The sequence below is a fragment of the Platichthys flesus genome, chromosome 21, assembly GCF_949316205.1.
Source record: "Platichthys flesus chromosome 21, fPlaFle2.1, whole genome shotgun sequence".
NCBI classification, from domain to species: Eukaryota; Metazoa; Chordata; class Actinopteri; order Pleuronectiformes; family Pleuronectidae; genus Platichthys; species Platichthys flesus.
In genome coordinates, this window is record NC_084965.1 from 9,404,031 (window position 1) to 9,417,618 (window position 13,588).

Sequence of the window (13,588 nt, forward strand, 5' to 3'; positions counted from 1 at the left end):
CATTGGCAGTGTTGCAGAGTTGCAGGAACACAAACGACTTTGCTTTGCAACAGAATCTCTGGTCAGGTCATAGTATCACACTTCCTGGAACCCCTCTCCACATATTCCAAGAATAATTAGCCTATCAGCCACAGCCCCAAGACCCTTGAAAATATTTAATTATGTTTCCCAATTAAGTCTGACCTTTCTGCTGCTCAAACAGTTTTCAGATGAGAGAAAGAAGGCTCTTAACCGGGAGAGAGACAGTCGATATGAAGCAGTAAGGGGAGAGATATATGTGAGCATGCAAATTTAGAATTTTATGCTCAACAGCTGAAACCTTTAGCTTATTATCCTCCCCTTTCTTACTAAATTACTCTTATCTCATATATTATTTCGTAGAGGCTTTGCCTTCCTCGAGTAAAAAAACTGTGTATATAAAGTAAAAGATTGTGGTTATAAATTATTTACTTTGTGACATTTTGTTTTGTGTGTCTACATTTGTGTCAAAGTTTTTGTGTTTGTATGAATTATTTCTGTCATGTCAAAGAGTGAAGTTCATAAATTCAGCATCCCTCTGGCTCCCTGAGGCAGCTTATTGCATAAGTACACAACCCTGGGGCAGCGAAACAGAGCACACTGTGGAAAAAAAAAACACTTTTGAACTTTCCCAATTCATTCTCTTTGCTGCAGCTAAGTCTTAGAAGAGCTGTTTTTGTAAAAGTTTGGAGGCTTCCTTCCACGGTTTGTGGCAGTTCTGTAATTTGTTAATGTACCTGGGTTGAGTACCACTGTCAAAAACACAGTAATTTTATTTTTAATATTATATATTTTACTGTGGTATGTTTGTGTTGTAAATAATCCATGTTCGGATTCCACTGTGAAACACATAAAACACAACAAATGATACTGAATATCTTTATGAAATCACCTATGTAAATATAAGTTTAACGTCAAATACAATTTTTTTTCAAATATTTAGAAAAAGAACAATTCTTTTTTCTCAATGTCCCACCTAAACACATTGTGTCATATTTAAATGAACACAGTGTGTTAAAAATATATCCAGACCCCTTTTATTTTCTTTCACAGTTTTGCTCTAGGCTGTCATCTTCACTCGATAATCAATGATGACAAAACAAAAACTAAATTTTTGCAAACGTATTACAATGGAAAGACTAAAACATCACATTAACATAAACCTTCAGATCCTTTAATTCCTTTGTTGAAGCCCCTTCAGTTGTTTACTTGGGTATGACTCAACAAGCCTCACACATCTGGATTTGGGGATTCGCTCCCATTCTTTGCCAGGTTGGATGGACACTGTTTGTAGGATGGCCACTTTCCAACTCCCTCCAGCTATTGATTTGGGTCAGGTCAGGGCTCTGACTGGGACACTCAAGGACATTTACAAAGCTGTCCACAAGTCCCTCCTGTTCTGTCATGGCTATGTGCTCAGGGTCATTTTCCTGTGGGAAGGTCAACTTGATAGGCCCAGTTTGAGCTCTCTGGTTTTCATTAAGGAAATCTCTGTACTTTGCTTTGTTCTGCTTTCCATCAACACTGACCAGAATCTCAGTCCCTGCTGGGGGAAAACACCCCCAGACCCAGAATTGCATTCGACAGGTGATGAGGGGCGCCTGGTTTCCTCCAGACATGACATGTAGAATTGAGGCCAAACTCAATTAGATCATTATGGTCTATTGATTGTAGATTGATGAGGGATCAAAATAAACCAATTTCATCTAAACTTGTGTAATTGATTGAGTTCATTTAATGAAGGTGTTTTTGTGTCGCCGGTACTGTACAACTCAGGGCTCATCATGCTGCATCTTCTTAACTCAAAAATTAACCTCAGCGTATATTGTGGCCTTCTTTGTCAAAACCATGTCAACTTTCGGGGAAACAACCAAGCTTGTCTATGTAACTCCCCTCTCTGACCATCAAACTCGATAAGGGGTGGGACAAACAATGTCAACTTAGATATTAACGATTCAGGATGTAATAATCTAGGAACACTAGTGCCAGAGTCCACATCCATCCAAATGTGTGGTAAAATCTGTCATGTACATTGGACTTTCATTTATTTTTAAGCATACACAAATGACACATGTTATAGCCCACTTCTGAGTTCATATTTTGATCCATGTTGATGATGCAATTTGTAACAACAGGATTTTTTTCCTTCTCTAATATTTATTTTAATCCAAACCTAAGCATAGATATCAGCGTCTGCAGTATTACTGTGAATGATCAGAGAGTGTGTCTGATTCTATTCAAAGAGACAGCGCTAACCTTTCCCATGGTCTCCTACATCACCACTCATTTTCTTCTCCTTCATCAGGGCTTCAGTGACAGGCAGCAGCTAAATATAGAGTGCAGTGGCTGGATCTGAGTGAAAAGGTGTTATAATGGAGCAAAGGGTAAAAATGAAGGGAAGCAGATGTGAGTCTTTGCCTGGGCAGACTGACACAATAATCCAGCCTGAAAATTTGACTCCATCGAAGGCCACTCTATTGATTTGAGTGCTTATATTGTCAGCCAACTATTTAGGTATTTATTAAACTGGCCACAAAGTTGATCAGGAAGAAGAGTAACCAAGATTACAAAATACCAAAATGTGACTATAAATGTCAAATATTTATATACATAAAAATACACACTAAACAAGTTTATGTTGAATCCTGCACTTCTGCCAAGGAATATAACATCTCTAGGATGCGGGTAGGATTTTTCCAGGGGTAATCTGACTGTGATTGAGGGAGTGACAGTTCTTTTTTCTAAGCCAGTTGGTTTACCTTCTATTTCCCTTACAAATTGCTTACCGATTCTCTCAGATTTTTGTTTTTGTGGCCGTAAGGCTGCTGCTTCTTTAAACACTCAGTGCTTCCATTACCTTGTTAGAAGCCTGTCAAGTTAACTTTGCCTCATGTTAACCTGTAGTTTTGTGTATCTGTGTGCTATTATTCCAAGTTTGTGGGGTTGTGTATCGTCTCTGTTTGTGGGTTTGTAATTCACATGCTTCTAGCGAGTGCTGTGTTTGTGTCTGTGTGTGCTCTTTGGCAGCCGCTGTGAGCCTGCGTGTCCTTAGTTGAGTTCCGGTCGAAAAAGCAATTCAGGCATCTCCACTGACTCCTTCTCAGAGTTTAGGACCCTGGAAAAAAATGCCTGACTGTGATGCAGAAACCCAGAGCATTACTGACTAACATCTGTTCACACTGTGAGCTGTTGGCATGCGACACACTTTACAAGAAGAAAACACACTCTGGCACACATATACACCCACATGCAAACACGTAGACTCCAAACACCATGCCAAGACTAATTCATCATTTTTCTAACATTAGTGGCAAGTAGCAGCCAGTGGGAAACGTTTGCCCCTGCTGTCTCCTCTGCCGGACTGACTGTGCAGTGCAAGCGTTCAGTGCTCTACTGAAGGGGAAGTTAAGGTTGATGTATTTTAATTTGATTAGTCTTTTTTCACCATTGTGAGGATGCCCCCCAAAAAATAATCTACATTAAGATTTGTGAATTACATGTTTCTGTAATTGACTTTAAATGAACCACCTCGCTGTGCCGCAGAGTGAAAAATTATTTTATAAACTTGTACACCTTGCCTAGTAACACTTAACTTTAAGTCCCCTATTAATCCTCATTAAGCAGTAACAATTGAAATTGTCAGTGGAAAGAATAAGGAAGGCGACATGGGCCAAGATAGAATCCATTAAATGTTGGTATTGATCTGGATGAAGCGGCTAATCCAGGATGTCTTTATTACTTTTGTTTACATTGGGACTAAAGGGCTGTTTTCAAATGTTCTGTTATTTCCTCGGGGAATACAGATTTTGATGAAAGAAATCAGTTATATTTATGGCACTGAGATCTTCCACTGTGTGCATTCTGGTGCAGCTTGATGGATTTGAGGTCACTTTTATTGCCTTGGCAGAAGTATGCAGTGTACTAAGTGCCATTCTAGTTTTTAACATTTAACTGGTGGGAAAATACAGCTACTGTACTTACTAAGCGAGCCATGACTTGTGGTAGGAGAATATCAAGGCCATATATAAGGTGTTGCATAGGTTACAGATTTACTGTATTCTAATATCTACAAGCATAAATAGTACCATCTTGATGCATTGTGGGTAGTATTCGAAATATTTATATATCGCATGATAGATGATGGAATCTGGATATTCAGCAATCAATTTATCTTTAGAACAAATAATCCACAGTGCGAACAAGACAGAATAATGGTGTTGTAAAGCTATGCCATTAATTAAAAAGGATTTAATTAATGGCATTAATGACTTTAATGTGACTTTTCATAGCACATGAAAGTCTATTATAATTTGCCATTATTTTAAGGCGGAAAGGTCACGTCAGATAACAAAGGAAGGCCCCCCATATTTTGTTGTGTATCTGACACAGGAAGCTATGCGAAACAAAGGTGGTCTCTTAGAGACTGTTTTGTTGTGCTTCATGGAATTATTAGCGTTTAGTGGAGAGAGATGAGACTATTAATGCTGAGAGTGCAGGGGAAAAGCAATGCAGGAAGAAAGAGAAGGAGAAAGAGAGAGAGATGGCAAATAAATAGCTTTCATTACCCCGTGGCAGCCACAGAATAGGTTCATTGATTTATTATCTTCCATTTTTTTTACTGTTCTCTAGCTCTCTGTCTTATGCTCGTTCTCATTGTCTTATTGTCTCTCACATTTGTCATTCTTTCTTTAGCTGAACACATCTATCTCTCTATCCTCTCTAAAGTTCATCTGTAAGACAGATGTTATTTTTGCTTTACTGTATTATCACTGTGCGGATGAACTGAATGGATTCGCCATGCGTTCTCTCAACTTATTATATAGTATGTTGTGGATATGTTTTCTGCTGTCATGTATTAGTATTAGGATTAGAAGCTGATGACACATCTCCCACTATCCAGAAATGAACCTAAAATATACCAGATAAATATGATGCCATTTTGACTATTTGGAGCCAGCCTGTATTAGCAGTTGTGATAGGAGGTGGAGCCTCAGTAGTTATGTCCCATCGATACTTATACTCGACGAATCATAAGTCTCAGCTGTCAGTAATGACGTTTGACTCCGTTTTTATCTAATTAAATAAAAAATAATCGTATAGGTTTTAGATAGGTATTACAACTAAAATGAAATAAATCATCTTTCAAAATGTATTTAATGTGTATTTTGACTTTTTAGACCTGTTTAGTTCCCATCTGTTAACAAGGAGGTGGGATTTATGACCTATAACACAGCCAGCCATCAGGGGGCTTCACTATATGAGAGCAGTCATTTTGTCCATCTTTATTTACGTTCTATGGCTGAAACCTGTGGATTATGGCTTCAGGCATCACTGATTTCTTTCTGCTGCTGTTGATGGTTTAGGTGCTTAACATAGAATCACAAGGCAGAGAAGAGACTGATAACAATATGGTCTTATATGGGTGGATGCATGTTATATATATAGTCAGACAGTGACAAGGAGTAAAAACGAAAAGTACGGATTGGCAGAACGTCTAATCCCTGATAAATTAATTTTGGCAGCACATGCATATTGTGCATTGATACGTGTGTGTGAGGAGAGCGTAAGAGAGAGGGAGTGTGAGGTATAAAGTTCATGTCCTGAGGCAGTAACAGCTTTCTGATTGTGTTGTTCAAGCTCACACATCTGCCCAAAGACCCCTCGGGGAGGTCGGAGAAAGGTAAAGCCCAGGTATCCAAGAAACGTGTGTGTGTGGGTGAGAGAGTCAGAGTGTGGGAGACTGGTGAAGACAATCATGTCACCACACAAAAACACTTCCCGGCTGTATGCGAGTGCCCAGCTTCTTTTGGACTATTTATTCTAATCAAGCTGTGACATTTAGTTCCACACCAGCATTGGCCAGCTCCACTGTTTGTGCCCTACGCATGACCACACACACACACACACACATGCGCACACATGCATGCGCACACATGTCCTCACCCTGTGGCCAAGACTTTTCTCAGAGGCAAACAGACTTACTAGACTATAAAGTTGTCCCACCCTGAGGAGCAGACATTCACACCACTGGTATGGGCTTAGTCTTCACACACTTGATCACAGCTACTAATAGACCCCAGGCACACAGAGAGTGCCAGAAACATTCAGAGAAAGCACCCCGCTTGTCTGTCATTCAGTCATGTTTTTGTCCAACTTGCTGCAGCTTCTTTTCTGGTTGCTCTTATGTTCTCTTCTCTACCGAACCCATCTGGCGTCTGTGTATTAACTCTCATCTCCAGCTCCATGTCAGTGGCTTTGTTGTCCAGTTAAGACTTTTGTGAACATCCGTCCTGTGCAATTTGATCACAATTGGACAGTTATAAGTTTGTCTGTTCACACATGGCGTTAGAATGCATACTGAATGTGTTGTCGGATAGGTCTTGGTACTAGGTACACTTGACTTGATGATTACGCCAGATTTGTTACGATTCATCCATTGTGGAGCACGAATGGATGGTGGGCACATTTCACAGAATTCCAATAATTTCACAGTCTATATGTCAAGCCGTGAACAACAGTGCAACAATCACTGAGATATTGAGGTCTGGAGTAATGTGGTGGACCGAGCTAGCAAATGGAATTCACAGCACCCCACTGCATAGCTGTCAAAATGAAAGAAAAATACAACTTTAAAGTACCCCGTTTTATCTACCAATATACATTTCTTTTGTTCTTCGAATTTACTGCTTTGTCCTTTTAATGATCCAATCAAAGTGTGGTTCTCAACAATCAATCGTATGCTACGCAGTAGGAACTTTGAATGTTGCAATCATTTCTGCACTTGAATGTGAAACGGCTTCACACACACAGCACACATAGGTGATCAGGTCAGGTTTATCACATTCAAACAGCCATTTGACTTCATCATGCACATACCATTTTATGTCTTTTTACGTGCTCTCTTCCTGTTCAGCTTCCCGTTTTTCCCACAACTAAAATATTGCCCAATTACTTCCCTTTATCTGACTCTACCCCACCCTCTGCCCCTGCGTTGGGTTATAATAGAGGGATCCATCACACCATTAGCTGCAGGCGTTTTTACAAGCTCAGCAAAATGCTGCATAGAGAGAACTCAAATTATAGGCCCCTGCATTATATACCTTAAAGTAAGTGTGTGTGTGTGTGTGTGTGTGTGTGTGTGTGTGTGTGTGTGTGTGTGTGTGTGTGTGTGTGTGTGTGTGTGTGTGTGTGTGTGTGTGTGTGTGTGTGTGCGTGTGCGTGTGCGTGTGCGTGTGCGTGCGTGTGTGTCCGTGATGATGATACCACGAGTCATGCTACCGCCTAACGACTGATGATGCATTTCTAAGAGGAGTTGATAATAATGGTGGCCAGTGGCGACATCCCTCACAACGCTCATGTTCCCACTGTCTATCTTTCTGTATGCCTCTCTGTGTTGTTTCATTTCTCCTTCACATCTATGTGTCTCTGCTCACTACTTATTTGCATTTCAGTGAGTGCATCTTCTCATATTTCACTGTGTATGAAGAAACCCTTCATCACACTTTGTACTTCCTAAAAAGGGCCTGACAGTACTGCTACCAGCCAGGTTAACTCCGATTTAACTACTATTTTTTCCAGGTAGATATTGGATTATTTTGTCCTACAGTCTCTGTCAAGGATTCTGTTGCATCTCTGTCAACAAGACTAAATTAGTGTAGTTAAATTCTGTCCACTGCCTATCAATCTAGCTGTCAGCGTGAAGGCAAGTAGATTGGCCATGTTGATTCCTGTAGGAGTCAGCAGCTGGTGACTCCATGTCAGTTGCAAGGATACAGAAGCCTGCAGGGCCAGCAGCAGCAGCTTGTGTGTGTGTGTGTGTGTGTGTGTGTGTGTGTGTGTGTGTGTGTGTGTGTGTGTGTGTGTGTGTGTGTGTGTGTGTGTGTGTGTGTGTGTGTGTGTGTGTGTGTGTGTGTGTGTGTGTGTGTGTGTGTGTGTGTGTGTGTGTGTGTGTGTGTGTGTGTGTGTGTGTGTGTGTGTGTGTAACTTAGGTTGTAAGATTTTGGTTCGACATAAAGACATAGTTAAAGATAGACATCAAGGTTGGTAAAGGACTAGTGAATGCATTATGTCAGTGAGTGTCCCCCATGGGAATAGTGAAACCGTTCTTGTGTGTGTATGTGTCCTCATGCTTTGGGGAATTCGGGGTGTTTGGTTAATTTAACATGCAAATGCATGCTTATCTTCCCTCAGCACTAGATAGTGGCAAGAATAGATAAGAACCAGTGAAACCATGCCAGAGTGGCAGACAGGGGTGAAAAACCGTGTATGACAGAAAGAAGCGGAGAGACAACCTCTGAGAAACACTGAGATTTATAAAATGACGCAGCAAGAAAGAGTCCAAAAATCAAGGTGAGGAGTTGGAACAGAGGGGAAAGAGAAAAGGCACAAAGAGAAATTGCAACCAATGTTGGGGAATGTAATGTCTCCCCAGAGGTTATATAATAGGACACTTAATGGGTATTCGGGAATGAGTTAATGTTTTGTTTGTTTGGACTGAAAAAATAAACTTCATCATCGAGCAATTATGTTTGACCAACTTAATGTATTGAATTTGAATCCAAGCTTGATTCAAATTGTTTGATATGTCCAACTTAATTTAATAGTTGGCCAAACTAATTTAACAATGGTATAATTACACTAGTACACAAATTTGATCCCTTGTCAACATAAGCTGGCCTAAGAGAATGGCTCAAAGCTGAAGGAAAGCCACTCAATAACATGGATTTACCATCCAGCCAATGCTCGTCATCCATGTCCTTGCCCATGGCGTTGTTTCAGCTGGTCGCACACCTCCTAGCGTTTTTGTCTTTCAGCATGTGTAACACAGCATGGATTGAGCCGGAGGCAAGAGTCTGAAAAAAAGGTCCATCTCTACAAACATTTCTATACTGATTAATGTCAATAATGAGGAAGCATATCCTGAAGGGAAATTGCAGAGACTGTTGGTACAGACAAAGCATTCTGCAGGAAACTATGGATAGACCTCTGCGAGTGGTTGGTCATGGTTAAAAAGTGCGCTCATGTCCAAAGTGGTGCTCCGCGAGGAAACAAGCCGGTGCCAAAACTGTGCTGCTACGGTTCCTCTTCTTCTTCTTCTTTGCTTTTTTCCAGTGTGTGGTTGTAATTTTTTTCCCACTGAGTCACGATTGTTTGGGACAACAAGTGTGTAGAGGAATTTGAGGGGGAAAGATTAGTCAGTAACTTGTGTTACATGCATGCCACACATATTAAATGTGTTACCTGTACAATACAGTTATAATGTTGACATTGATGTAACACTCTGAGCTGTACCTTGATAACTCATTTAATTTACAGACATGTGCTTTTGATGAGTCGAGCATTTTGAGCGTTCAAAGCTAATAATCTTTGGTTTCTGAATAAAAGTATCACCCGGTTTCTTCAGTTCTCTCTGATGGTGAAACAAATATCTCTAGGTTGTTGATTGCTGGTGGGGAGATTGAGGTAGGAGATAATATAAGAGAGTTGATGTGCCCCAGAGATCTCTTAAATAGGAACTAGGGTAAATGATAAGCTAAATGATCAATGCTCACACAGGAATGAAGATATTTGTCCCAGTGAATTGGTATATGACAGATTTGATGTGAGACTCAGAAACATGGCTCCTTTCAGTCAATGCTGGAAGTCCTCAGAAAGCTTTCACCTGCATATGTACAATATTTCAAAAAGGTGTGAGAGAGCAGGGAGTTAGTGAGGTCGTCCTCCTCAGGAACAACACCCTGAGGCCAAAGGAATCAATGCCTAGAGCAGTTTTATGAAAGGTTTTTCACTTGTGGAGTTGAGGTCATGTGGGCAATAGGTTGTGCATGTATTCCATCGACAGGTTGTGTTAGTGTCTATCCGTGTGGACACAATAGAGCCTGGCCTCTACACAAACTCAAGTTCTCCCACTTATCTTTGCCAACATACCAACACTTTGTCATTAATACGTAACGACAATGGAAAGGGGACAACAATCGACAAAAAAGACAAAGTGTCTGTTTCGTCTCCGAGCTTTTATTCAGCCTCGTTACCTCTGCTGCCTGCATGAATACAAAAGCCTTCAGCAGTTTGATACCAAACAAAAAGACGGGACAAATGATTGATTTGATTCATTAACTGAGGCATAAAGCAGCACTGCTGTACACTGTGCTGCGCTGAACAAAGCATCATCCTCCCACAAAGTCTTCAGAGGATTTAGATTGCAAGAAGCAAGCAGGTTTTATTTCCTTTGGGCCAGGGGTTGGACGTGGGGGCAGAATCCTCCCAAGAGCCATTACTGGATTCTTTGATTACACTTTTCATTGTGACTTTCATCACCTGCTCTGGATGCTTCTACATCGATTTTTGTTTTTGCATCGTAATCCAGTGAGTCACAAGGCATCTTCGGCGTTGAGAGTCAGACGATGATTCAAACCTGACATAATCTTGTACACATTTTGTCGAGAGTCATAGTTTTCAGGTTCCAGCTTGTATACGAGCTGTGCACAGAGGGGATCCCGGAATGTGAAATCCCCTGTGATTGTGCATTGTTTACATGTTAAGGAATTAAATAAATATTCATTCTAGCTTATTATCATGCATATGTGTACGTATTTCAACAGTGTTTCCCAAAACCTTATCAAAACCTAGAGTATTGTGTAAATCCTGTTCCGCAATGTTGGAAATTGCAAAACAGATTATTGTCGACAAATCCAGAAGTGTGTCTTGAGATTTCAATTTATTGTCAGGGTGACTGCAAGTCCTTAAAAAGTCTTAAAATGTCTTGCATTTCAATTTTACAAATAAAAAGCCATATAAAGTAAAATTAATTATATTCAGATTGGATAGGTCTTAGTTTTTAAAACACATTAGCACCTAAGTACTTTACAAAGATTTCTCCACTATGCAACACTCGAGAAGATCAATCAGTAGTTCCAGTGTGGGCTGCGGCAATAGTCTTTCATTGGGTAAGTTTATTGGTCAAACTAATGGCTTTCTAGACAGCCTACTTGCTAGTCTAAGAACATGATATGTGTTGAAAGTCTTTCAAACTAGGAAAAACAGATAAAGGCAGTGGAATCTAACAGAGATTGATCATGAACTTGATTTCAAGTGATGTTAAAAAAGTCTTAAACGCAACTCGTTTATAGCTGTCGACGCCCTGAGGCTTTTAAGGTGCAGGATAGTTTGCTTTGTGCTAATTTGTTTTTGTGGGTTCAGGGCCCTGTCTCCTTTCATTGGTCTGTATTTCGAGTCCCATTTAAAGCTAGTGGCTTTATAAAAATTCAAACGTTCAATCATGTAGTACATGGCCCATGTATATCTACTGTGAAATGGCCTGTTTTGGCCTTACTCAGAAAACAAATTTTGCATCAGTGTTGAAGCCAGCTGTCTCTGTGCCGCAATCCGCTAAGGTTGACTACTGGTCTTATGTTCTAGTCCTTAGGTCGCATGTAACGAGCAAAAGGAAAGTGATTGAAGTATTTAATTTTATAGAGGATGAAGTAAGGACCAAATTCCAGGTCTAGATTATTTGTTTTGTTTCATAATGCAGCGATTCCCATAAAGCACCAAATACACCAAATGGGTAAATAGTGACATTGAAAATGGAGGTTTTTAAATGGAGTCCCATACTCTTGGCATATACGAACAGGTCGCTGTTGTAATCTGCTTCTCTAGGGTTCAGGAAGCCCTGTTGAACAGTAGTCTAGTTCCACTCTGGGCTGTCCTCGCATTCTGTAAAGGATCATTGTTGTCATTATGCTCATGAGATGCTGGATTTTTGAAGTCCTTTTTTTTGTTGTCATTTAGCCCCACTGCTCCACCCTCCATTATTGTAACTAATCAACATCTTATACACAAAACCCCTGGTCACTGTAACCACTCATCATCATCCTAATACAGATGCAGCCAGCAAACCAAATGCAGTGTTATTCTCTCTCTCTCTCTCTTTCTCTCTTGCTCTCTCTCTCTCTCTCTCTCAAAGAGAGTAAGTACACTGTACAGTGTGGAGAAAATACAATTCACACAGTCCTCCACTACTGCTGTCATTACTACATTTTTCGTACTACTGTTATTCACATTTTCTCAGTGCAAGTTACTTCCAACGACAAAAAATACATCTGAGTGTAATCCAGAATAGGCTGATATAGCACCAGGAGGTTTTTCGTGTTTGAAAAGGTTTTAGAGGCACCTCTATTTGTTTGCTGTTGTCCCCATGGAAGTGAGACGTGGAGTGAATGTCAATCCTCTTCCTCAATGCAACATCACAATCACAGATGTTTCTGCAATCAATACACTGATTGCAAGCTGCAGGCCTGTTATTCACCTGTAGTCGTTACCACAAACTGTATATTTTCCTCCTCATGCATGGAGAAATTACATCATCAATCATCAAAGGGATTCATGTTAAATCAATACTGGGGCGTCTGTTGGATGAAGAGAACAAAAGCATAGGAAATAACCAAGAAAAAACCTGAACATTTCATATTTTACCCATAAAGTCTCTAAATTACATCTTGTCATCTGTTTTGTGTCAATATTTTTTAAGATGTTATCCATTGCTGACTTCTACACATTTCGTGCCAGTTAATGACAGCCTGTAAAATGATGAGAATTAACAACTTTGCAATACTAACAGGCACAGAGACGGACCAGTTAGCTGCACCCCGCACTGTAGCCAGATGGCTTTTGTGTGTGTGTTTGTGCGCGCTGTAGGAGTCACTGCAGACCAGACATGGTGATATATTGTGAACGCCAGACCAACCAGCTCCTCTCATACCACTTAATTAAAACCTCAGCTCCCTTGGGCCCTGGTTCATGTCCTGTTACATCATTCATCAATCAATCACACAAACTGTATATAATGCACAAATTCCCATGCAAACACTATATATAAATGCATCCACCCTAAGCTATGAGAACGGCTTTATTATTGTTTACACCTACACACACACCTTCACCATGTTAATTGTTTATTAAATCATGAATATTAACTTTCCCTTTAAATATACTATGTCCCCATTAAGTGGAACATTAGTCATTGTACACCGTTAATCACAGCGGAGGAGTGAGTGATAGGTCCAGCAAGGCATTACTACACTATAATATACGTGCCCACATTGTTGATTACAGACACATCTTTTCTGACTATGTGGCAACGTGTTAAATGAGATGAAAATGATTACAGCTCTCGCAGGAGCTTGCTACTCTAGGTGCAATAAGTTCAATTACATCATCTTCTAATTCCACAAACGTCTGTCTGGCTTTCTATCCGTATGTAAATACCGAGAACTGTTCATCTGACCTGCTTCATACTTGCCACACTTGTGTATTGTAAATGGCCCATGGCCCTAATGACCTCAGATCCACTACAGCATTGGACTGCAATTGTTAGCCTGCTGCCAATAATATCTGTCATGCCGTCCAATATTTCACCATATCAGACTGACACAGACATTCACGGCTGTCGCAGGTGCTGATCTCCATCATGGCAACAGCATTACAGAGCTGAATTACAGAGCTTGCATTTTGAAAAGTCGTTAACATGGGTTGGAGGATTTTGTCGGTTGATTAACAGTTATAATAGTAT

At 40.3% G+C, this 13,588-nt stretch overlaps 1 protein-coding gene across 4 annotated transcripts in view; it reads left to right on the forward strand.

Moving 5' to 3' along the window:
* ctnnd2a (catenin (cadherin-associated protein), delta 2a) overlaps positions 1–13,588 on the forward strand; it is a 234,244-nt gene that overhangs the window by 87,747 nt on the left and 132,909 nt on the right. The gene's annotated exons all lie outside the window — the stretch shown is intronic.